This window comes from Bufo bufo, chromosome 5 (genome assembly GCF_905171765.1).
Source record: "Bufo bufo chromosome 5, aBufBuf1.1, whole genome shotgun sequence".
Classification (NCBI taxonomy): domain Eukaryota; kingdom Metazoa; phylum Chordata; class Amphibia; order Anura; family Bufonidae; genus Bufo; species Bufo bufo.
Genome location: NC_053393.1, coordinates 129,074,730 through 129,100,024, shown reverse-complemented (window position 1 = coordinate 129,100,024; position 25,295 = coordinate 129,074,730). Strand labels below are relative to the sequence as shown.

General features: G+C 45.9%; 1 protein-coding gene across 1 annotated transcript in view; it reads right to left on the bottom strand.

The window, feature by feature from the left end:
- SDR16C5 (short chain dehydrogenase/reductase family 16C member 5) overlaps positions 1-17,679 on the bottom strand; it is a 46,813-nt gene extending 29,134 nt beyond the window's left edge. The window contains exon 1 of the mRNA XM_040432782.1: positions 17,537-17,679. The gene's annotated coding sequence lies outside the window, so the exon portion shown is untranslated. The remainder of the gene's footprint in view (positions 1-17,536) is intronic.
- Positions 17,680-25,295: the final 7,616 nt, after the last annotated feature.

Here is a 25,295-nt window from a genome sequence, read left to right as displayed (position 1 = left end):
ATGTGCTGCTGGTGCCTAACTTTTGGTGGATTTTAATGGTCTAGATGAGGGATCAGCAGCCTCTGGCGGCACTCCAGCTGTTCTGAAACTACAAATCCTTTCATTTCTAAGGGAGTTACAAGAACAGTGGCGTAAGTGTGCATGATGGGACTTGTAGTTGCACAACAGCTGGAGTGCTGAAGGTTGCTGATCCCTGGTCTAGTTAAGGCTCCATTCACACGTCCATGGTGTGTTGCGGACCCACAAATTGCAGATCCGCAACACACCCGCCCGGCACCCCTATAGAAGCTGCGGACAAGAATAGGACATGTTCTATCGTTTGCGGAGCTGCGGACCTGAAGATCGGGGCCGCGCTCCGCAAATGCGGATTCTGATAGCACACTGTGTGCTGTCCGCATCCATTCCGTCCCCATAGAAAATGAATGGGTCCGCACCCGTTCCGCAAAATTGCGGAACGAATGCGGACCCATTTGCGGACATGTGAATGGAGCCTTAATCTGTAGACTAGAGGTTCTCCATTTTTACAGCAACTTCTGCTTCTGGCTTCCGCAGTAGAAATGGTAATGGAATAAACAAGGCATTCGAATAGTAAACTAAAGAGCGGTTAACCATCTCCTCACAGACGACCAGTCGGGTAGTCTCAAAGTATGTTGCACATTTCAGAGAAAAATAGCAGAACTGGAGAAATAAAGCCGGCTTCCTCTCACAAGCTGTACACAAGCTTCCCCATAACCACTTTAAATCTGTCCCCTCTCCTGACATGCCTGTTTTAATAGCTTCATGCGTTCCCCGTGTAATAACAATTCTGGAGCATCTATTCTTATGGCTCTATGTTGTGCCATTCCTTTATTATTCCTACTAGAAGTTATGAATGAATTGCTAGCAGTCTGCAGTAAGGGTACAGAGGGGTGTTACCAGTTGGGGTGTGTACCTGCACAGACTGTCTCTGTCCACTCAGTGCTGCCATTGACTGTGCAGGGTCCTCTTTAAGGGTGGGTTCAGGATACTTTCACACTTGCGTTGTTGGATTCCGTCAGTCTGTATGCAAACGGATACTGTTTGTAGATGGATCCAAATGCGGATCCGTCTCTCCGGTTGTAATCCGGACAAAACGGATCCGGTATTTATCTTTTTCACATTTTTAAAAGGTCTGCGCATACGCAGACCGCAAAACCGGATCCATTTTTCCGGAACACTTCAATAGAAAATAATGCCGATTGCTCTCCATTCAGAATGCTTCTTTTCAAAAACACAGCATGCTGGAACTTTACAGCAACGATATTAATAAGATTCTGAGGAGACACTGGCCCATATTAAGTGGTTGCAAAAAGGTAGCGCCTGAATTTAGGACACCTCCCCTTTGCGCTTATCGGAGATGTAAAAACATCAGAAAGCTGATGTTGGACCCAAAGTCGTCACTAGACAAACCACGCTGGCACCATCAGGCACTGGTTGTTTCCCGTGCCTTCATTGTGTCAACTGTGGTTACATCTGCAGATCCAGGATATTTACACATCCCAACACGGGACTAACCTACCCCATCAAGGTTCATCTATCATGTGACTCTACTTTTGTAGTGTACGGTCTCTCCTGTCCCTGTCAGTTACTATATGTAGGGGAAACTTCTACGGACCTCAAGACCAGGCTTAATAATCCTAGATTCACTATCAGAAAGGGACGCACAGATCTTCCAGTTCCAAGGCATTTTTTACTTAAAAAGCACAATGAAAAAGATCTAGGATGCTGGATCATAGACCAGATACAAATGCCCCGCAGGGGTGGTGACCGTATAGCTTTACTCAAAAAGAGAGAATCATTTTGGATTCAAACTCTCAACAGTTTACATCCTAATGGATTAAATATTGATTATAGGTATGGAGGGGTTATGTGAGAGGGCGCGTTTGCCCTTTATATTGCTGCTAGTGGTATGTAAAGTATTCCCTCCTGTTGGGGACAACTTCATTGATAATAAAAAATATATTCAAAAAAATGGAAATTGGAAAAAGTATTAACAAAAATAACTAAAATAAGTAAAACAATGGTATTAGGTTCCTTTGGTGTCACTTGTATCACTAACACTCTTGTATCATTTTAGGTACACTTGAATTTTGGGGGAAGATATGATGGAAAACTGATGAACCTGGATGGTGGATGAGGAGCCCACAATGAATCTCTTTCTTTTATTTTACAAATGTTGGTTTTTTCTCTGGGTATTGATGCCGCTGTCCCGATTGCATATAATGGAGGATGTTTGTTGTTTTAAAAAGATAACGACTAGACTTATATTGCTGACTTTTGAGTCTATGACAATTACCGTCCTGTTACATGTAACTGAGGAGAACCCTCTAGGTCACGTACTGCAGCAAGAATGTGACCCACGGTGCGGAGGCACTAACGTGCTTGCAGCATCGCGGTAACAATTAGAGGAGGGTTCCCCATCTTGGAAAAGTGGGGACCTCCTTATGCATAGCTGAAAGTGGGATTTACCCATCGTGACCCGATGTAGAACGGCGCAGTATGTCAGCTGCTATTATAGTGTTTGGTCATATTCCCTCTTCTAATATGGCGGTTGCCGGCTCAAGTGATGACAGTGCGCATGCGCCTCCTCCTTCTATCATCGATGGTTGTTACGATGAATGTTCATTTCTCTACCATAAGCCGTCTCCAAAGGCGTTTCAGAGAATTTGGCAGTACATCCAACCGGCCTCACAACCGCAGACCACGTGTAACCACACCAGGCCAGGACCTCCATATCCAGCAGGTTCCAGCATATATAAGCAATTAATTGATTAGTGTAATGTGAGAAGCCCTGACTAGCCACACTGCTTGGACAGCATATTGGAGGTCTCCACCCTCACTCTTCCCAGATCTGACTAATGGTTTGACAAGGAGTGTTAAGCGAGACTCATGTCATGTTAAAAGTCCTGACAAAGAGGATGTTAACCACCTCAGCCCCCAGTGCTTAAACACCCTGAAAGACCAGGCCACTTTTTACACTTCTGACCTACACTACTTTCACCATTTATTGCTCGGTCATGCAACTTACCACCCAAATGAATTTTACCTCCTTTTCTTCTCACTAATAGAGCTTTCATTTGGTGGTATTTCATTGCTGCTGACATTTTTACTTTTTTTGTTATTAATCGAAATTTAACGATTTTTTTTGCAAAAAAATGACATTTCTCACTTTCAGTTGTAAAATTTTGCAAAAAAAAACGACATCCATATAGAAATTTTGCTCTAAATTTATAGTTCTACATGTCTTTGATAAAAAAAAAATGTTTGGGTAAAAAAAAAATGGTTTGGGTAAAAGTTATAGCGTTTACAAACTATGGTACAAAAATGTGAATTTCCGCTTTTTGAAGCAGCTCTGACTTTCTGAGCACCTGTCATGTTTCCTGAGGTTCTACAATGCCCAGACAGTACAAACACCCCACAAATGACCCCATTTCTGAAAGTAGACACCCTAAGGTATTCGCTGATGGGCATAGTGAGTTCATAGAACTTTTTATTTTTTGTCACAAGTTTTTTTTTTTTTTTCTTACAAAGTCTCATATTCCACTAACTTGTGACAAAAAATAAAAAGTTCTATGAACTCACTATGCCCATCAGCGAATACCTTGGGGTCTCTTCTTTCCAAAATGGGGTCACTTGTGGGGTAGTTATACTGCCCTGGCATTCTAGGGGCCCAAATGTGTGGTAAGGAGTTTGAAATCAAATTCTGTAAAAAATGACCTGTGAAATCCGAAAGGTGCTCTTTGGAATATGGGCCCCTTTGCCCACCTAGGCTGCAAAAAAGTGTCACACATCTGGTATCTCCGTACTCAGGAGAAGGTGGGGAATGTGTTTTGGGGTGTCATTTTATATATACCCATGCTGGGTGAGAGAAATATCTTGGCAAAAGACAACTTTTCCCATTTTTTTTATACAAAGTTGTCATTTGACCAAGATATTTATCTCACCCAGCATGGGTATATGTAAAAAGACACCCCAAAACACATTCCTCAACTTCTCCTGAGTACGGGGATACCAGATGTGTGACACTTTTTTGCAGCCTAGGTGGGCAAAGGGGCCCATATTCCAAAGAGCACCTTTCGGATTTCACAGGTCATTTTTTACTGAATTTGATTTCAAACTCCTTACCACACATTTGGGCCCCTAGAATACCAGGGCAGTATAACTACCCCACAAGTGACCCCATTTTGGAAAGAAGACACCCCAAGGTATTCCGTGAGGGGCATGGCGAGTTCCTAGAATTTTTTATTTTTTGTCACAAGTTAGTGGAAAATGAGGATTTTTTTTTTTTTTTTTTTTTTCATACAAAGTCTCATATTCCACAAACTTGTGACAAAAAATAAAAACTTCCATGAACTCACTATGCCCATCAGCGAATACCTTGGGGTCTCTTCTTTCCAAAATGGGGTCACTTGTGGGGTAGTTATACTGCCCTGGCATTCTAGGGGCCCAAATGTGTGGTAAGTAGGTAAATGACCTGTGAAATCCGAAAGGTGCTCTTTGGAATGTGGGCCCCTTTGCCCACCTAGGCTGCAAAAAAGTGTCACACATCTGGTATCTCTGTATTCAGGAGAAGTTGAGGAATGTGTTTTGGGGTGTCTTTTTACATATACCCATGCTGGGTGAGATAAATATCTTGGTCAAATGCCAACTTTGTATAAAAAAATGGGAAAAGTTGTCTTTTGCCAAGATATTTCTCTCACCCAGCATGGGTATATGTAAAATGACACCCCAAAACACATTCCCCAACTTCTCCCGATTACGGAGATACCAGATGTGTGACACTTTTTTGCAGCCTAGGTGGGCAAAGGGGCCCATATTCAAAAGAGCACCTTTCGGATTTCACAGGTCATTTTTTACAGAATTTGATTTCAAACTCCTTACCACACATTTGGGCCCCTAGAATGCCAGGGCAGTATAACTACCCCACAAGTGACCCCATTTTGGAAAGAAGAGACCCCAAGGTATTCGCTGATGGGCATAGTGAGTTCATGGAAGTTTTTATTTTTTGTCACAAGTTAGTGGAATATGAGACTTTGTATGAAAAAAAAAATAAAAAAAAAATAAGCATTTTCCACTAACTTGTGACAAAAAATAAAAAATTCTAGGAACTCGCCATGCCCCTCACGGAATACCTTGGGGTGTCTTCTTTCCAAAATGGGGTCACTTGTGGGGTAGTTATACTGCCCTGGCATTTTCCAGGGGCCCTAATGTGTGGTAAGTAGGTAAATGACCTGTGAAATCCGAAAGGTGCTCTTTGGAATATGGGCCCCTTTGCCCACCTAGGCTGCAAAAAAGTGTCACACATGTGGTATCGCCGTATTCAGGAGAAGTTGGGGAATGTGTTTTGGGGTGTCATTTTACATATACCCATGCTGGGTGAGAGAAATATCTTGGCAAAAGACAACTTTTCCCATTTTTTTATACAAAGTTGGCATTTGACCAAGATATTTCTCTCACCCAGCATGGGTATATGTAAAATGACACCCCAAAACACATTCCCCAACTTCTCCTGAGTACGGCGATACCAGATGTGTGACACTTTTTTGCAGCCTAGATGCGCAAAGGTGCCCAAATTCCTTTTAGGAGGGCATTTTTAGACATTTGGATACCAGACTTCTTCTCACGCTTTGGGGCCCCTAGAATGCCAGGGCAGTATAAATACCCCACATGTGACCCCATTTTGGAAAGAAGACACCCCAAGGTATTCAATGAGGGGCATGGCGAGTTCATAGAAATTTTATTTTTTTGGCACAAGTTAGCGGAAATTGATATTTTTAATTTTTTTCTCACAAAGTCTCCCGTTCCGCTAACTTGGGACAAAAATTTCAATCTTTCATGGACTCAATATGCCCCTCACGGAATACCTGGGGGTGTCTTCTTTCCGAAATGGGGTCACATGTGGGGTATTTATACTGCCCTGGCATTCTAGGGGCCCTAAAGCGTGAGAAGAAGTCTGGAATATAAATGTCTAAAAATTTTTACGCATTTGGTTTCCGTGAGGGGTATGGTGAGTTCATGTGAGATTTAATTTTTTGACACAAGTTAGTGGAATATGAGACTTTGTAAGAAAAAAAAATAAAAATTCTGCTAACTTGGGCCAAAAAAATATCTGAATGGAGCCTTACAGAGGGGTGATCAATGACAGGGGGGTGATCAATGACAGGGGGGTTGATCAATGACAGGGGGGTTGATCAATGACAGGGGGGGGTGATCAAGGAGTCTATATGGGGTGATAACCACAGTCATTGATCACGCCCGTGTAAGGCTTCATTCAGACGTCCGGATGCGTTTTGCGGATCCGATCCATCTATCAGTGCATCCGTAAAAATCATGCGGACATCTGAATGGAGCTTTACAGGGGGGTAATCAATGACAGGGGGGTAATCAATGACAGGGGGGTGATCAGGGAGTCTATATGGGGTGATCACCACAGTCATTGATCATGCCCCTGTAAGGCTTCATTCAGACGTCCGGATGCGTTTTGCGGATCCGATCCATCTATCAGTGCATCCGTAAAAATCAGTGCATCCGTAAAAATCATGCGGACGTCTGAATGGAGCTTTACAGGGGGGTAATCAATGACAGGGGGGTGATCACCACAGTCATTGATCATGCCCCTGTAAGGCTTCATTCAGACGACCGGATGCGTTTTGCGGATCCGATCCATGTATCAGTGCATCCGTAAAAATCATGCGGACATCTGAATGGAGCTTTACAGGGGGGTGATCAGGGAGTCTATATGGGGTGATCACCACAGTCATTGATCATGCCCCTGTAAGGCTTCATTCAGACGTCCGGATGCGTTTTGCGGATCCGATCCATCTATCAGTGGATCCGTAAAAATCATGCGGACGTCTGAATGGAGCTTTACAGGGGGGTAATCAATGACAGGGGGGTAATCAATGACAGGGGGGTAATCAGGGAGTCTATATGGGGTGATCACCACAGTCATTGATCACGCCCCTGTAAGGCTTCATTCAGACGTCCGGATGCGTTTTGCGGATCCGATCCATCTATCAGTGGATCCGTAAAAATCATGCGGACGTCTGAATGGAGCTTTACAGGGGGTTGATCAATGACAGGGGGGTAATCAATGACAGGGGGGTGATCAGGGAGTCTATATGGGGTGATTAGGGGTGATCAGGGGCTAATAAGGGGTTAATAAGTGACGGGGGGGGGGGGTGTAGTGTAGTGTAGTGGTGCTTGGTGCTACTTTACTGAGCTACCTGTGTCCTCTGGTGGTCGATCCAAACAAAGGGGACCACCAGAGGACCAGGTAGCAGGTATATTAGACGCTGTTATCAAAACAGCGTCTAATATACCTGTTAGGGGTTAAAAAAAACACATCTCCAGCCTGCCAGCGAACGATCGCCGCTGGCAGGCTGGAGATCAACTCTCTTACCTTCCGTTCCTGTGAGCGCGCGCGCCTGTGTGCGCGCGTTCACAGGAAGTCTCGCGTCTCGCGAGATGACGCGTATATGCGTGACTGTGCGCAGCGCTGCCACCTCCGGAACGCGATCCTGCGTTAGGCGGTCCGGAGGTGGTTAAAGACTAAGGGCTCATGCACACGACAGTATTTTGCGTTCAGTATACTGGCCGTTTTTTGAGTTCAGTATGCGGTACATATACTGAACCATTCATTTCAATGGTTCAGCAAAAAATACTGAAGTGTCTCCGTGTGCATTCCGTTCAGTATTTCCGTACAATGAAAAGATAGAACATGTCCTATACTTGTCCGCAAATCACAGTGCTTGGCTCCATTCAAGTCAATGGGTCCGCAAAAAAAACGGAACACATACGGAAATGCAGCCTAGGCATTTGCTGTTACAATCTTATACACTGACTGTTCAATGGTGGTACTGGATGTATTTTTGCACATGATTTTACCCACTAGTGGGGAATGTTCCATGAATTGATGTTTTAATGAGTATGTTTCAATAAATCATGTTTTATTTTTGGAGGTGGGGTCTAGTTGTGGTATTTCTTTACTTGGTTTTGTTTATGTTCGTTTTTGATACCAAGGCCTGCACTCCTTCATTATATTCATAGGTGTGCCCCCTGCTGCTTGTTTCATTTTATTAAACTGGAGAGCAGCGTTTTTTGCATCGATATAGTTAAAACAATGATGTGCAGTATTCTAGATATTCTTGCTTCCTCTTAAATTTGTGTTAAGCCCCTTCAGGTCAGCCATACCCTCGGATTTCAATAGGACTAGCCAATCATCGAATGAGTTTGGGAGTCCTGACTTTTCCTCGATGGGAGATGTTGGGGAAAAGAAGGATCAGGCTGTTGGATTTTACCATGCCCGATACGTTTTTTTCTTGGGGTAGAGGTGTCTGGCAGCGTATTTCTCCACTCTCCCCATGCAGAACACGTGCACACACGGCTGACTGTACATGTGTATAGAGGGTTGGCCAAAAAGACTGTCAGCTGAGGGAGCGGTCAGCCGACAGCCAAGTGGAGCAATTGCCTGATAATTTCCTTTATCACTGGTGGCTTATCAGTCTGCACTTTATAACGGATAAGACATTTCTGCAGGAGAAAAAAATGGCGGCGGGCTCTCGGCTGGTATACGTGTTCTGCGGATGCGCGATGGTTATATATTGGGGCCTTCGGTGACAATGCTTTCCCAAGGAGAGCATTGGACAGCATGATAGGGCATTACGGCTCGCTCCTGCGAATTTCATGGATTATATGCTTTCAGTGATTCACTACTTTAATGGACTCGAGACGGTTTATGATTGGACTCTTTCCGGATCCCCCCCCGCCTACGGCGACCTCACCTCCTGCCACTTGTAATGTATTATTTGCTTTCATTGTAATATTGTTATTGTTGCTCCTGTATATCCTCAGGGCATTTGTGACTCTCTGGCGGCTATGATCTTGCATTTATTATTTGCCATGTCCAATCACACGCGATTATCTTTATACTACTGGTGTACGTCCAGATATCAGATTCTACATATTCGTAGATAGGATGCAGGATAAGTGCTTTACATCATTGTTCTATATATTCTTAGCGCATGCTTTGTACTTATGCATCTATTTCCAGCGCACGCTTTGTATCTACTACCAAAATGCATAGCATCTGGACTGAATCCTGACCCATTCATTTCACTGGGTCTGTATACTTGAGTGTTGGTTTTCACGCATAATCTTTGCGTTCAGGAAAAATCGAAGCATGTTCTGTATTGTGCGTTATTCGCGCAGCACTGGCTCCATAGAAGTGAATGACGCTTGTGTGAATAACGGAGGAAATCTGGATGCAATGTGTTTTTCACTGATGGTTGCTAGAAGATTTATTCTTCATGTGCATGAAAAACGCACTCTGGACGGAAAACACGCACACTGAATGTAGTTGCAGAAAAAAAAAAAAAAGATTGAACTTGCGCGCAAATCTATCAGTTTTCCCCTGAATAGATCCTGACACAATCCATATTGCTCGTGTGAAAGAGGGCCTTATTGTGTTGGCGCATCAGGCTGCGATTTATCTTTTGGATGTGTCAGCGCATAAAATAATATAATAGCATGATATGGCTTGGCGATGCGGGACTGTTTTGACCAAAAGGCTACTTGGCTATCTTTGTGACAATCCCTTCCATGCCTCACTTTCCATGCCGACGGACTGAGTGCGCAGGCGCGGGATCTCGGCGAAACAAGAAGTAAGTAGATACGCGGTCAGAGGGAAAGGATGGGTGGGCAGAGGGAAAGAATGGGAGGGGGGAAGCGACAATAAGGCTGAGCTAGCTGGGCACCTACGAGGGTAACGCAGCCCCTGGGCACTTGCGAGCCCTCATTTGCATATGCTACTAAGATGTTTTTTGCCGGTTTTATAAGTCCAGGATTGCTCATAAAAGGTAACGTTTTTATTAACTGTAAGGCTGCTAGAAAGCTATGGGAAGGGTTAAAAAGGTGAAACTTTGATGACAGACTCCCTCTAATGGGGTTATCCAATACTATAAACTGCCCCCAGATATGCCAGGCCCCTCACAGGGAATATACTTACCGCACTCCCTGGGCCGCTGCTGGTCCCCGCACCGCCGCTGCTTTTCCCCGTGCTCCGATGAAAACATCCGGTGTCGGGGGGTTCCTGCCTGCCATTGGCCACTTTGCTGTCCGCAAAAAACGGATCTGCAAAAAAATACGAATGACGTCCGTGTGCATTCCGTTTTTTGCGGAACGGAACAGCTGGCCCCTGACAGAACAGTACCATTATGCGGACAATAATAAGACATGTTCTATCTTTGAACGGAAATTCGGAAACGGAAGGCATACGGGGTACCTTCCGTTTTTTTTGCAGATCTATTGAAATGAATTGGTCCATATATGGAACGCAAAAAACGAAAAAAAGAGGCCTTAGACATATATTTTTGGTCTGAGCACATTGCACTTTGGGTCTTGGGGGTTGGAAATCTCATATGTGAATTTTGCCTTATCAGGGGCTGTTGTGTTATGGGAGTTGAAGCATCATACGCACTCCCATGTAAAAATGCTGTAATTGTCATGTCGGTGTGCTCCATCCTTTCTACATGTTTGTTTAGTTGTCACATGGGGAGCATCCTCATAGTTTGTATCTCGTAGTGCCCGCTTACTTTTGTTGTTTTTTTAGTTGGAATAAATGTAAGGTGTCTAGGTTGCTTCTCTAGGAGATGACTATGCCGATACTTAGGATATTGGAAGGTAGGAGGGAGACTACTGAGCCTGTCAGTCCACCACTGAATGCAGGAGATGGTGGACCAGAAGGATAAACGGCACGAGGCGCTAGTAGAGAAGACTTCCTCCTGAACTCAATTGTATCTTCATCCTCAGGATGTGGCAGCTGGTACGGGCGACCTTCTACTGGGGAGGTATTTTGTGCTGCACTGTAGTATTTGGTTCTTCTGGGGCAGTATTTTGTGCTCCCACCTACTTGTGTTGCCCTGCCTTCTGCCAGTTTGGATCCACCTACAACATGGGGTCACTGTTAATGGGGTTTATACCTTTTAACCCCTTCCAATTGTCAATAACTTTTATTTTTTGCTTTCCAAAAGCCATAACTTTTTTCCATTCACATAGGTATAAGAGGGCTTATTTTTATGCACGACAAGTTGTTCTTTCTAATGGGACCATTTAATTATTCCAATCAATATATTGGGAAGCTGGCAAAAGTTATTAATGAGGTGGAATTGGAAAATAATGCAATTCCGTTATTGTGTTTTACAAGTTTTCACGCCAGTCTTAATACATTCTTCTCATAGTTTCATTTGTTTGGTGTGGAGGAACTCAAGTGACCTGACCTAAACCCCACATGGAATGTTGTCATAAGGATCTTGTGAAGGACATCTATACATTCCTGCAACCATGCTTAGCAGAGGTATACTTACCCAGTGACTAAGAGTGACTTGGAGTTTAGGGGGAAAAAACTCAAAATCTTTGTTCCAAATGTTGCAATCTGTACCTTAGGGTAAATAGTCCCAGCACACATGTTGCGGTCAGGCCACCAAGATAAGCATTCCACCATTTCAAAGTCTATGAGATAAACAGCTTTCAAACCTATTACTTCTAAGCTCCAATTAACAAATCTTCAAGGAATACCTGCAGTCTCCTAAGGCCTCATGCACACGACCGTTGTTTTATTCCGTGTCCGTTGTTCCGTTTTTCGTGATTTTCTGCGGACCCATTGACTTTCAATGGGTCCGTTAAAAACTTGGCTAATGCACCGTTTGTCATCCACGTCCGTGATTCCAGTCCGTCAAAAAAATATAACCTGTCCTATTTTTTTTCACGGAAAACGGTTTGCGGACCCATTCAAGTCAATGGGACCGTGAAAAAACGCGGAGGCACACAAGATTGTCATCCGCATCCGTTTTTTTTCCTATCATTTGCATGGCAAACTTGACTTAGACTTTTTTTTTACTTTCCGTCATGTCTGATCCTCCAAAAATAAAGGAAGGCACACGGAAACGGATCACGGAACAACGGAACCCCATTTTGCGGAACAGAACACAACAACGGTCGTGTGCATGACGCCTAACACACAGATTTCATCAAAATACAACCAACATTAAATGAGGATGCTGTGTGCAAGAGTCGGCGCACATAACAGCCACTGGGCGGCCACGATGCAGCTGACACATTAAGGGCACATTTTAGTTTTTGCTTTTCACTTTCTTTGCATTTTCCGTTTATATAGGACTGCTTACTTTTTGTGTGAGACGTATTCTTCAATTGCTGCATTCAATTCAACATAGCTTGTTTTGCAGAAGGGGAAAAAAAAACATGACCAAAAAAAATAAAAAATAAAAATCACCTATTTTCTTTCTCGTCACGTCGTTCACCGCACACAATAGTTTGGACGTTTTTGGACACTGCAATACCTATTATTATGTTTATAGTTTTTTATATGTAAAATTGGGAAAAGGGGGGTGGTTTAAATATTATTTTTTTTTGTGTGTGTGTAGTTTAGAAACTTTTATTTTTTAATTTTTTAACTGCACTTTTTAGTCCCCTTAGGGGACTTTAGCATGTGATCTATCTCCAATCCCGTTAACTGCTGGTGGGTGTCTGATTTATTATACAGCCGGCACCTGCCACGTATGGAGCGAGCTCTTCGTGTGCGCTTGCTCCATACTGCCTTATGGGTACAACTGCTGTTTACATGCAAAATTGTGAGGCCAATTATTAATGCAGAGTGTAAACCTTAGGCTACATGCACACGACCGTTGTGCGTTTTGCGGTCCGCAAAACACGGATGGCGTCCGTGTGCATTCCACCATTTGCAGAACGGCACGGACAGCCATTGATATAACTGCCTATTCTTGTCCGCAAAACGGACAAGAATAGGACAGGTTATATATTTTTTTGCGGACCACGGAACGGAGCAACAGATGCGGACAGCACACAGAGTGTTGTCCGCATCTTTTGCGGCCCCTTTGAAGTGAATGGGTCCGCATCCAAGCCGCAAAAAATGCTGCTCGGATGCGGACAAAAACAACGGTCGTGTGCGTGTAGCCTTAATCTGAGAAACGACCGTGGGGGATAGGACGGTCATAATTTACTTATGCAGAAGCCGGGCTGGGTTCACATCACGTTTTTGCCCTATGTTTAATGTATACGTTAATATTCCGTGTAAACTTAAGGACCTTTTACAGGGGCAGACCGAGCAGGTAATAGTAGTGCATAATCCGTTTTTCCCTGAAAACCGCCTGCTCAGAGGAGGCGAGAGCTACACTTACATGCAGCAATCACCACCACTGTATGGGGACAAGAGGTCATTGCTGCAGTTGCTCATCTCCATACATGTTGGTTGTTTCTGGGCAGAAGATCGCCGAGGCTTCCCATGTCCGCACGGAGCCTGCCCCTGGAAATCCACTTATAAATAGTCTGTGGCTACCAATTCCCACTGAAAATGGGCAGCGGTTTCCGCACGGAGGCAGTGAGGTTTTTCAATGTGGACTCTGTGGTAAAAATCTGCCATATGAACATAGCCTAAAGGGGCAAGATTTATCACGATGACCGATTCTGGTTGATAAACGTGGTCTATCTTTAGACTGTCTAGCCTATGTGTATACTGCATCTCAATTGGCTTATTTTGCGCCAGAATCTTGAGTCAAAATTCTGGCACCATTTTAGTGCACACGGTCACATATTTTACCAACGCATCTTTTCAGCAAGCCATAAAAACTAAGAAAAGAAAATCCAGCATCCCATGTAATAAAATGCTTCGGGCTTTATTATAATTCCCCAGAAAATTCATAAATGATAAAAACGGATGACAGCTTACGCATTTCAGGCACCTTAATGTCCTTAGTCCTAGCACACTGATAACATACATGTGTCAACATGCTGATGTAATACTTTTAATAGTATATGCCTGTGTATGTATGTTTCAATTGGTTTAGGCTTCTTTCACACTTGCGTTTTTCTTTTCCGTCACAGGGGCTCTATACCGGAAAAGAACTGATCAGGCATATCCCCATGCAATTCTGAGTGGAAAGTAATCCGTTCAGGATGTCTTCAGTTCAGTCGTTTTGACTGATCAGGCAAAAGAGAAAACCGTAGCATGCTACGGTTTTATCTCCGGCAAAAAAAACTGAAGACTTGCCTGAATGCCGGAATGACAGATCCGTCCTTCCGGTCTGCACATGCGCAGACCTTTAAAAATGAGAAAAAAATAAATAAATACCGGATCCGTTTTGCCTGATGACACCGGAAAAACGGATCCGGTATTGCAATGCATTTTTCTGAATGATCAGGCATTTTTCAGACTGATCAGGATCCTGATCAGTCAGAAAAATGACATGCGTTTGCATACAGTTTGCCTGATCAGGCAGGCAGTTTAGGCAACGGAACTGCCTGCCGGAATCAAACAACGCAAATGTGAAAGGCCTCTTTCACACGGGCGTTGCGGGAAAATAGGCGGGTGCATTGCAGGAACATGCGCGATTTTTCCGCATGAGTGCAAAACATTGTAATGCGTTTTGCACTCGCATGAGGAAAATCGCGCGTGTTTGGTACCCAAACCCGAACTTCTTCACAGAAGTTCGGGCTTGGCATCGGTGTTCTGTAGATTGTATTATTTTCCCTTATAACATGGTTATAAGGGAAAATAATAGCATTCTGAATACAGAATGCATAGTACAATAGCGCTGGAGGGGTTAAAAAAATTATAATAATAATTTAACTCACCTTAATCCACTTGCTCGCGCAGCCCCGCATCTCCTTCTGTCTTCATCTTAGCTGTGTGTAGGAACAGGACCTGTGGTGACGTCACTCCGGTCATCACATGGTCCATCACATGATCTTTTACCATGGTGATGGATCATGTGATGACCGGAGTGACGTCACCACAGGTCCTGTTCCTGCACACAGCTAAGATGAAGACAGAAGAGATGCCGGCTGAGCGAACAAGTGGATTAAGGTGAGTTAAATTATTATTATAATTTTTTTAACCCCTCCAGCGCTATTGTACTATGCATTCTGTATTCAGAATGCTATTATTTTCCCTTATAACCATGTTACAAGGGAAAATAATAATGATCGGGTCTCTGTCTCCTAGCAACCGTGCGTGAAAATCGCACCGCATCCGCACTTGCTTGCGATTTTCACGCAACCCCATTCACTTCTAGGTGGCCTGCTTTGCGTGAAAAACGCAGAATATAGAGCACGCTGCGATTTTCACGCAACGCGCAAGTGATGGGTGAAAATCACTGCTCATGTGAACAGCCCCATAGAAATGAATGGGTCGGGATTCAGTGCGGGTGCAATGCGTTCAACCCGCGCGGAATACTCGCCCGTGTGAAAGGGGCCTTACAGAAAAACGTATTCTGCGATACATTCTATAATTTCCTTGCTAGTGACCACCTCCTGTGTGCAAATACCAACGTTCCTCCACATTCCTTCCTGCAGATGCAACACAAAAAGCAATCAGTCCTTCAAGGGGAATTGGGCAAGAGATTTCTTCATCCTACAAGCGGCAGACCCTCGGCAGAAAACGTAAGATGTGTGTGTTTCGAAATTCAGACTTCGGCTGAGAAATAAAACCCATTATTCATCCATATTTATAAGGAGCCGCCCCACTCGATGTATGAATTGGGTTCATAGTCCATGTAGGTCAGGGCGTGTCCCGTGTGCATTCAGTTCTGACATGTTCTGACAACTCCAATAGTCACAAATCCCAAACTTAGGCTACATGCACACGACTGTATGTGTTTTGCAGTCCACACACAAAAAAAAATAAAAATGGGAGTATACAAAGATGTCTGACACCATTAGCGTAGGAGTCACATACAGTAAACACACGGGGGAAGAGACATCAAACTGGTGTAAAGTAGAACTGGCTTAGTTGCCCATAGCAACCAATCAGATTCCACCTTTCATTTTCCAAAGGAGCTGTGAATAATTAAAGGTGGAATCTGATTGGTTGCTATGGGCAACTAAGCCAGTTCTACTTTACACCAGTTTGATAGATCTCCCCCCTGGTATACAGTCACCGAGAACATAATGCCAGCCAGACATAGCAGATTATGATAAGCGGCAACAGGGTACATGGTGGCCACTTATCTATATAAGGGCTCATGCACACAAAACTTGCTTTCTTTCCATGCCGTTGGTTTTTTTTTGCAGCCCGTATGCGGAACCATTCACTTCAATGGGTCCCAAAAAAAAAAACGGAAGTTGCTACTTGTGCATTCGATATCCGTTCTGCCAAAAAATAGAACTTGTCCTATTATTGTCCGCATTGCCAGCTGTTCGGTTCCGCAAAATTTAGAATGCACAAGGACGTCAGCCGTATTTTTTGCGGACTGCAAAATGCATACGGTGGTGTGCATGAGCCCTAAGACTGGGCTCACGTGTGACTGAATCGCCACCGCTGATCAGCCGCGTCATACAGTCCCAGCAATGTGAAGGAGATTTTAACCAATCTCATCCATGCGCTGAGTAGTAAAAACCGCAGCGTGAATCGTTCCGCCGCATGGATATGAAATCTTCAGCACGACTATTTACATTGCGGATATCCCCAGTGGATTTCACCCGTTGCAATGGAGATAGTGAAATGCGCTGTTGGCATACGTGTTTTTTTTTTTGCTGCGGAAACAGTCTATTGCTAAGGCTGCATGGCGACTCTAGTCACATGACTTACATCGCAACTCTAAAATCATAAAGAACGATAAACACACTGTGACGTAAAGGCTGGGGCGACCGCGGCATGACAGTCACCACAAATCCAATCCTGCTGCATTACAATCGCATTCACAATTCCGATCTGTAAGTTGCCGCATCGCCTTTGGTTCTGGAGACTGATAAACGCACATTACGTGAGAACATTAGAAGGCCTCATGCACACAAAGGTATTTTTTTAGTCCGCATTATTTGTCTGCATTTTTTTGTGGGTCGCAGTACACTGCGTGCTGTCCGAATCCGTATATCCGTTCTGTGGCTCCTACAAAAATATACATGTCCTGTTCTTGTCCGCGTTACGGACAAGGATAGGACTGTTCTATTATGGCCCGGTCGTTCCATTCCGCAAAATGCGAAACGCACACACAGGCAATATCCGCGTTCTGCAGGTCTGCAATTTGTGGCCCGCAAAACAGGCTACGGTCGTGTACATGAGCTCTAAGGCTAAATGCACACGATCGGGATTGCGTGCGGAAAATCCGCGCCGTAGGTCATGTACATTGTATTCTGCGTGGATTATGACCTGCGGTGCGGGTTTTAAAATCCGCAGCATGTCAATTTATTTTATTTTTCCGGACCGGATTTTCTTCATTCACTTAGTAAAATCCGCAACCAACCAATTGATGCGGATTGAGCGCACAGATTCGCCTGCGAACACCTGCGGATTCTCAGCACGTGAATCCTGAACGTGTACGTGAGCCCTAACTCATAGAAAACACAGTCTAAACTCCTGTAATAATAAATGTCGTCTTCTAACCCTCGAGCAGCCAGCTGAGCTCATAACATAACCCTATCCTTACGTACTACTGAAGAGAGGCAAATGGGTTAATAAGGGCTGTAAAGAGTTAACGCGACTCACCGATCACAGGGAGCAGCGCAGCACTGGGCAGCACGGGGATCCCGACAACTCACTTATACAGGAACAGCCTGGCTGCACTGCGCAGGCGCACGGAGGACGCTGCCGCTGGCAGACAGGGCAGATGCTGCTTCCTAGTGGACACAGGGACCTCTGATGATATCATGCCCACGTGACCAGACTTTCTTATGGGCGGGGCAGTCCTGGAGTTTCCTGTGGAAAAGTGTTGTGTTTCCTCGTTTCTGAGCAACAGCATGTCTGCAGGAACAGCTTCAAGGGGATAAGAAGCAATGCTCTTCAGGGACAGGGGGTTCAGGGTGCATAGGCGTCATTCAATGCTCTGCAGGGGATTCAGGGTGTATAGGTGTCATGCAATGCTCTGCAGGGACAGGGGGTTTAGGGTGCATAGGCGTCATTCAATGCTCTGCAGGGGATTCAGGGTGTATAGGTGTCATGCAATGCTCTGCAGGGACAGGGCATTCAGGGTGCATAGGTGTCATGCAATGCTCTTCAGGGACAGGGGGTTTAGGGTGCATAGGCGTCATGCAATGCTCTGCAGGGACTGGGGATTCAGGGTGCATAGGTGTCATGCAATGCTCTTCAGGGACAGGGGGTTTAGGGTGCATAGGCGTCATTCAATGCTCTGCAGGGGATTCAGGGTGTATAGGTGTCATGCAATGCTCTGCAGGGACAGGGGGTTTAGGGTGCATAGGCGTCATTCAATGCTCTGCAGGGACAGGGCATTTTGGAAGCACTTAAAATACAATTATCTTCGGGAGGTGAGGAATTTGGGTGCAATGCTCTGTAGGGACATGGGATTCGGGGTGCATAGGCGCCATGCAATGCTCTGCAGGGACTGGGGATCTTGGAAGCACTAAAAATGCAATTCTGTGCTCGGGGGGGGGGGGGGGGGGATTTGGGTGCAATGTTCTTCATGGACTGGATGTAACCCTCTGCAGGGGCACTGGGGTGCAATGTTGTCCATGGACGTGGGAGTCTGGGTGCACCCTGTATGCAGTGCTCTGCATGGAAAGGGAAGTTAGCGCACTGGGATGCAATACACTGAATGGACAGGAACGCGGCACTGGGATGCAATGCTCTGCAGAGACCTGATGCAATGCTTTGCAGAGACATGGTGCACTGGGATGCAGTGCGCTGCTTGGGAAGTTGTGCACTGGGATACAATGCTCTTCAGAGGCTGGGTGCACTGGGATGCAATGCTCTGCAGGGTGCAGTGGGATGCAATGTTACTCATAGTCTGGCAACATTTTATTAAAACATAACCTTTATTCGTTTGTAATAAAGTGATAAGGTCTCGTGTCCTGGAGCTGCACTCCATCTGTGACTGGACTTTGGATAAATGAGAACATTAATGCTTCTGTGTAAAACCTCATGCGGACGTCCGTGGAACACGGTCCGTGAGATACCGGACTGGCATTGCAGGAGCGCACGGCGTCATAGCAACCAATGACGCCGCTGTGCCCTCCTGCAATGCCAGTCCGGTATCTCACGGACCGTGTTCCACGGACGTCCGCCTGAGGCTTAAAGGGGTTGTCCAAGTTATATATATTTATTCTAATGTGCCTTATACCATCCTAAACAATCATTTTGTAAATGACTTTATATCTCCCTGTGCTCCTGTGATGACGTCTCATGTACAGGCTTATCCCTGCCTGAGGGAGTGCCCAGCTCTGTACACGAAACGTCAGAGCCTGTGTGCCGCCCCTCTCTCAGCAGCTTGCTGCCGGTCGGCTTCTATGAGGAATCGCGCATGCACGATCACTCACCAGTGCAGCGGCAGCCAGGGGCGTAGCTATAGGGGAAGCTGTTGCTTTGGGGCCCTGACCCAGAAGGGGCCCATCCAGGAGGAGGAGGACTAAAAGATTTTGTCAGGGCCCCCTCAACAGTATTACACAATGAAAATATATACAGTGACAGTATAGACAGTGTAGGAAACGGATGGAACAGCTGCCGGGCCTGGTCTGAGAGAGCGATCTTTACTAGCCACAGGAATGGGGGCGGCCTGAAAGGAAGGGGTTGTGAAAAAATTACTGGGGGAGGGGGGCTCCATTCAAAAATATGCTGTGGGTGTGGGGCCCAGTCATTTCTAATTACGCCATTAGCGGCAGCCCTGTGAAAACAGCGTTCCCGTCACAAGTGATCCGGCCCATAAGTCCCCCCCCCCCCCCCCCCCAGACGCAGATAGGTAATTCTATGTGAATATAAGAATATATATATATAGATATTTATATACATCTTTCCCCAGTCGTCTCCATGCAAGTCGGCGGTAAAACTCATCAAAAGAGGTGCTATGATGGCTACAATAGACCTCAGGGACGCATATTTTCATATCCCAATACATGTTCTTTCCAGAAGATTCCTGAGGTTTGCGGTGGAGGGGGGAGAGTTCCTCACTTTCAGTTCAAGTGCCTCCCGTTCGGCATATCATCTGCGCCCCGCATCTTTACCAAAGTTATGGCGGAGGTCGTGGCCTCCCTGAGCGAGGACGGGATAATAATCTCCTTCACAGGCACATTCAGGTGGTTCTCTCGTGCCTCCAGGACTTATTCTGGCTAGTCAATCGGGATTAGTCCGATCTGTTTCCAAACCATCGTAAAGTATTCCTCGGTATCCTCCTAGATTCTACTCTCCAGAAATACTTAAATACTCCCCCCCCCACCCCCCCCTCTAAAGATCCGGAATTTGAAGCTAAGAATCCTTCACTTCACAAAGCAACCCTGTTGCTCAATAAGACAGGCCATGGAGATGCTGGGTCACCTCACCTCCTGCATCCCCATGGTAGCCTGGGCTCAATTCCATATGAGACCCCTACAGAGGCTTGTCCTCAAACAGTGGAACAAGTCTCAACTAACCCTGGACCAAAGTATGTCAATGTCCCGGGAGGTGAAAACTTCACTTGGTTGGTGGCTCAAGACCAAGAACCTGGAAACGGGAGTTCCTCGGAGGCAGGAGAAGGTGGTTTCTCTCACAACAGATGCCAGTTACCGAGGCTGGGGAGCTCTTACAGCTTCAGAAACTTTTCAGAGGATCTGGTCCGGAGAACAGAGGAGGATGTCTTCCAACTCCAGGGAGCTTCGGGCAATATGGGAGGGCCTCAAGTCAATCCAGGTCCAAGTCAGGAATCGCCATGTCCTGGTCCATTCAGACAACTCCGCAGCCGTGGCGTTTATCCAACATCTGGGAGGAACAAAACACCTCCAGAAGCTCTCTTTGGGCAGAAAGGAATCTAAAATCCCTGGCGGCAGTGCATCTGAAGGGTTCCCTGAATCTCCAGGCGGATTACCTCAGTCAGCGAAGTCTGGATCCAGGCGAATGGTCCTTGTCCCAGTCGGCTTTCCAAAGAATCCGGGATCGGTGGGGAAATCCCATCCTAGACCTGTTCGCCTCAGGGAAGAATCACAAGGTTCAGAATTACTTTTCTCTCAATCCAAGAGATCCATGTGTGGCAATAGACGCTTTCACTCACGATTGGACGTCGGGTCTGGTCTATGCTTTCCCCCGATACCAATGATTCCAAGGGTGATCCAAAAGTTCCAATCCGAAAGATGCAAGCTAATCCTGGTGGGCCCCATTCTGGCCCAGAAGTGGCTGGTTCGGGCTCCTGAGGTCCCTCAGCCTGAACGATCCTATCCGGTTCCTCCTGGAGGAGAGCCTTCTGACGCAGGATTCCATCTCTCACTACAATTCCAACCTATTCAAATTGTCCGCCTGCATTCTGAGCAATCCCTCCTGTTAGCATTAGGTCTGTCTGAAAGGGTGGTTGGTACTCTCTTAGCAGAAAATCCAACACCTCTAAAGCATACTTGAAAGTCTGGAGGAAGTTCGCCTCCTGGAGCGGGATTAGGTTTAATCAGTCTTCCCCTGATATTCCTCTTATCCTGGAATTCCTCCAGGATGGGTTGGATTTGGGCCTCGCTCCTAACACACTGAGAGTCCAAGTGTCGGCCTTAGGAGCCCTATACAATACCAGCCTTTACGAGGTCTCCTGGGTGGCGACTAAATCCCCGTATCAGGAATATGGTTGCACCCTGGAACCTGAACACCGTCCTGTCGGATGCACCATTTGAGCCCCTTTACTCCTTATCCATTAAATGGCTCACGTTGAAAACCATTTTCTTAGTTGCCATCTCCTCTGCAAGGAGGGTCTGTGAGCTCCAGGCTCTGTCCATACAGGAGACCTTCCTCAAAGTACTGGAAGATAAGCTCATTTTTAAGTTAGACCCTTCTTTTCTTCCCAAGGTGGTCTCTTCCTTTCATAGGTCACAAGATATAGTCATCCCATCTTTTGTTCCTAACCCTAAAGACGAGCAGGAATCTGGATTCCATAATTCAGATGTTAGGCGTACTGTGCTTCATTATTTACACGCCAGAGAAGAATGGTGTATGGAGAAAAATGTATTTGTCCAATTTGCAGTCCCAAATAAAGGTTAAAAAAGCGGCAAAAAGCTCTATATCCCGCTGGATTAGGTGTGCCATCTCCGAGGCCTATAAAGCCTCCGGTAATGAGGCTCCTCCGTCTCTCAGAGCCCATTCAGTTAGATTGGTCTCTACTTCCTGGGCTGAGAGGGCCTCTGCATTGTTAGAACAAATTTGCAGAGCAGCCACTTGGAAGAGGGCTCACACCTTCACCAAACATTATAGGGTTGACGTATTTGCCAGAGAACTTGGCCTTTGGATGCAAGGTCCTAGGTGCTGTAGTCCCCCCCCTAAGTTACTTTGATAGTTCTCAGGTTGTGCTGTCATGGAGACGACTGGGGAAATGAGTATTACACTCACCGGTAATCCGGTTTCCTGGAAGTCTCCATGACAGCACACATATTTCCCGCCCTTGTTTTTGTCAATAAATTTAATTGACTAGTTATGTTTTACACCTTCTCCTGGTCCTTTTATAATACACTGGCGATGAGGGGAGCGGGTATCTATATCTGCAGTGCAGGGGGAGGGGATGGGTAGATTTCTCACACCCACAAATATTCATGAAGGAGAGCCCAGTGATTGTTATTATACGCTCCCACAGCATGTAAACAAAGGAGGCGCTATGCAAAGGTTTTTTGTTTTGTTTTTTTATATATAAATCATACTTGTGACGGTCTGGTCAACTCCCACCGTCACGGGTCCCCCTTTTTCCTGCCCGGATTGTAAATAATCCTGTCAAGCGTACTCCCTCAGGCACGAAATCATCCCACACATCAGCTGAGGCCTATTGCTGGGTAAACCATGAACTGAACTTTATTGACACACACACATCAAGTTTATACAGTGCACATAACTCCTCCCCCAGTATCCTGGGAGATAATTGAGTGACAACATAAGCCAACCCCCCTCCCCAGGTGTCACATCCTTAGTTGGCTGTGGTAAAACTGTGAACAAGAGTCAAACAGTGTTCATGATGGAGGGCAAAATAAAGGGCTTCCTTCACACTGCTCCCTCCTTGCTGACAGCTCCGGCAAACACAGATGGACCGTTTTCGGGTCGACTTGGGGCTGTCCGGGTAGCCCCTGAGATACTTAAGCTACCAACTCCGTTTTCCTAGACAGGCCATCCGCTTTCCCGTTCAACTTGCCAGACCGTTAGTGTATAGTGAAGTCGTATGGTTGTAGGGCTAGACTCCACCTGAGAAGATGGGCGTTATCCCCTGCAACCCGGTTGAGCCAGACTATGGGATTGTGGTCGGTGATGAGGGTGAATGCACGGCCATAGAGATAAGGTGTCAGTTTTTTCAGTGCCTAGACGAGAGCTAGGCACTCTTTTTCGATAGTTGCATATCTGACCTCCCTGGGCAATAGTTTCCAGCTCAGATAGGCTACTGGGTGCTCCCCTCCATCCTCTCTGACCTGGCTTAACACTGTCCCCAGTCCAAACATGGAAGCATCTGTGTGAATGATAAAACGTTTATTAGGATCCGGGGCGGCGAGAACAGGAGCATTTACAAGAGCTTGCTTCAGGGTTTGGAAAGCTGTCTCACACTCTGGGGACCACAGGACCTGTCGGGGCGAGTTTTTCTTCGTCAGGTCTGACAAGGGTATAGTCAGGGACAAAGCGTCTATAGTAACCGTCTGTCCCTAAAAAAAGCCATAACTTGTGTCTTGGTACGGGGAGTGGGCCAATTGGCAACAGCCTCAATTTTAGCCGGCTCCGGTCGTTGTCTTCCACAACCAACCCTGTGTCCCAGATATTGAACTTCTGCCATACCAATGTGACAATACTTAACTCATGTATATATAAGTCTGGATGAGTTTTGTAATGTTAGGCTACATGCACACAACCGTATGTATTTTGCAAACCGCAAAAAATACAGATAACATCCGTGTTACACCCGTTTTTTTGGGGGGGGAGGGGGATCCATTGTACCAATGCCTATGCTTGTCCGCAAAATGGGCAAGAATAGGATGTGTTCTATATTTTTTGCGGGACTATGGAACGGATATATGGATGCGGACAGCACACAGTGTGGGCCAGTCAGCCTACAGCTATCGGGGCATGTTGGGAGTTGTAGTTTTGCGACAGCTGGAGGGCTGCAGGTTGGGCAACCCTGTGGTTAGCGCACCGCAGAGATGGCCGGGGAGAAATAGCACCGGAACCCAGTGACGGGCAACTGGTAAGTATGAACCCCTCTGCAGGTCGGCCACTCTCTTTTTAACCACCTCCGGACCGCTGTACGCAGATTCGCGTTCCGGAGGTGGCAGCGCTGCGCACAGTCACGCATATACGCGTCATCTCGCGAGACGCGAGATTTCGCTCCAAGCCGGCCCGCGCATGCGCATCGCGGGCCGGCAAAAGTTAAAGAACAAGTTCGTCACCAGCCTGCCAGCAACGATCATTGGCTGGCAGGCTGGCGATTTTTAAAAAATCCAATCACAAGCCATATAACAGATCATATTAGTAAATATGATCTGTTATATGGCTTCTCTGCTGGTCCTTTTCGTCGGTTGGATCCAGCAGAGAAGCAGACATCACTGTGAGTACACCAAACACTTCACTGTAGCCCCTGATCACCCCCCTGCACCCCAATTAACCCTTTGATCACCCCTTTGATCGCCCCTGTCAATCACCAGTGAAAGGAAAAAAAGTGATCAGTGTAAACTGTCACTTTTTTTTTTTTTCACTAGTATTGGCTGTTAGGTTTTAGGGATAGTTCAGGCCCCTTGGTTAGGTAGTTAGCGTCAGTTAGCGCCCACCCCACCGCACCGCAGTCACTTTTATTCGCTGAATAGCGTATCGCTAATCAGCATTTGTACTTTTATAGTATCTGTAAGTGATCAAAACTGATCACGGTCAGATCTATAATAGTATTAGTGTCACTTTAGTTCGCCCTCCACCCAAAACGCAGTGTTTGCCCGATCAGGCCTGATCGGTCGCCCACACGTGCGTTCACCCACGCCCGCCCCACCGCAGTGACAAAAAATATATATTTTTTGATCACTGCACATTCATTTTACACGCACTGCGGCGATAAAAAAATCAGTTTTGATATTTTTTATCAACCGCAGCGGCCTCCGGTACTTCGCTAGCCTCCCCTTTGTAAGACAGGCTTGCTTTTTTTCTTGGGTAGTCTCAGGGAATACCCCTAAATTTAGTAGTCCAAAATGTCAAACAGGGGGTATTCTTCTGAAGAGGCCTACAGGATTCTGACCTAGTCGGATGAGGAGTGGGAACCCTCATCTGATGAATCTAGCGGGTCAGAATATGAACCTGTGGAAAGCAGTGGCTCTCTGACCCAAAGTTCGGACGAGGAGGTGGA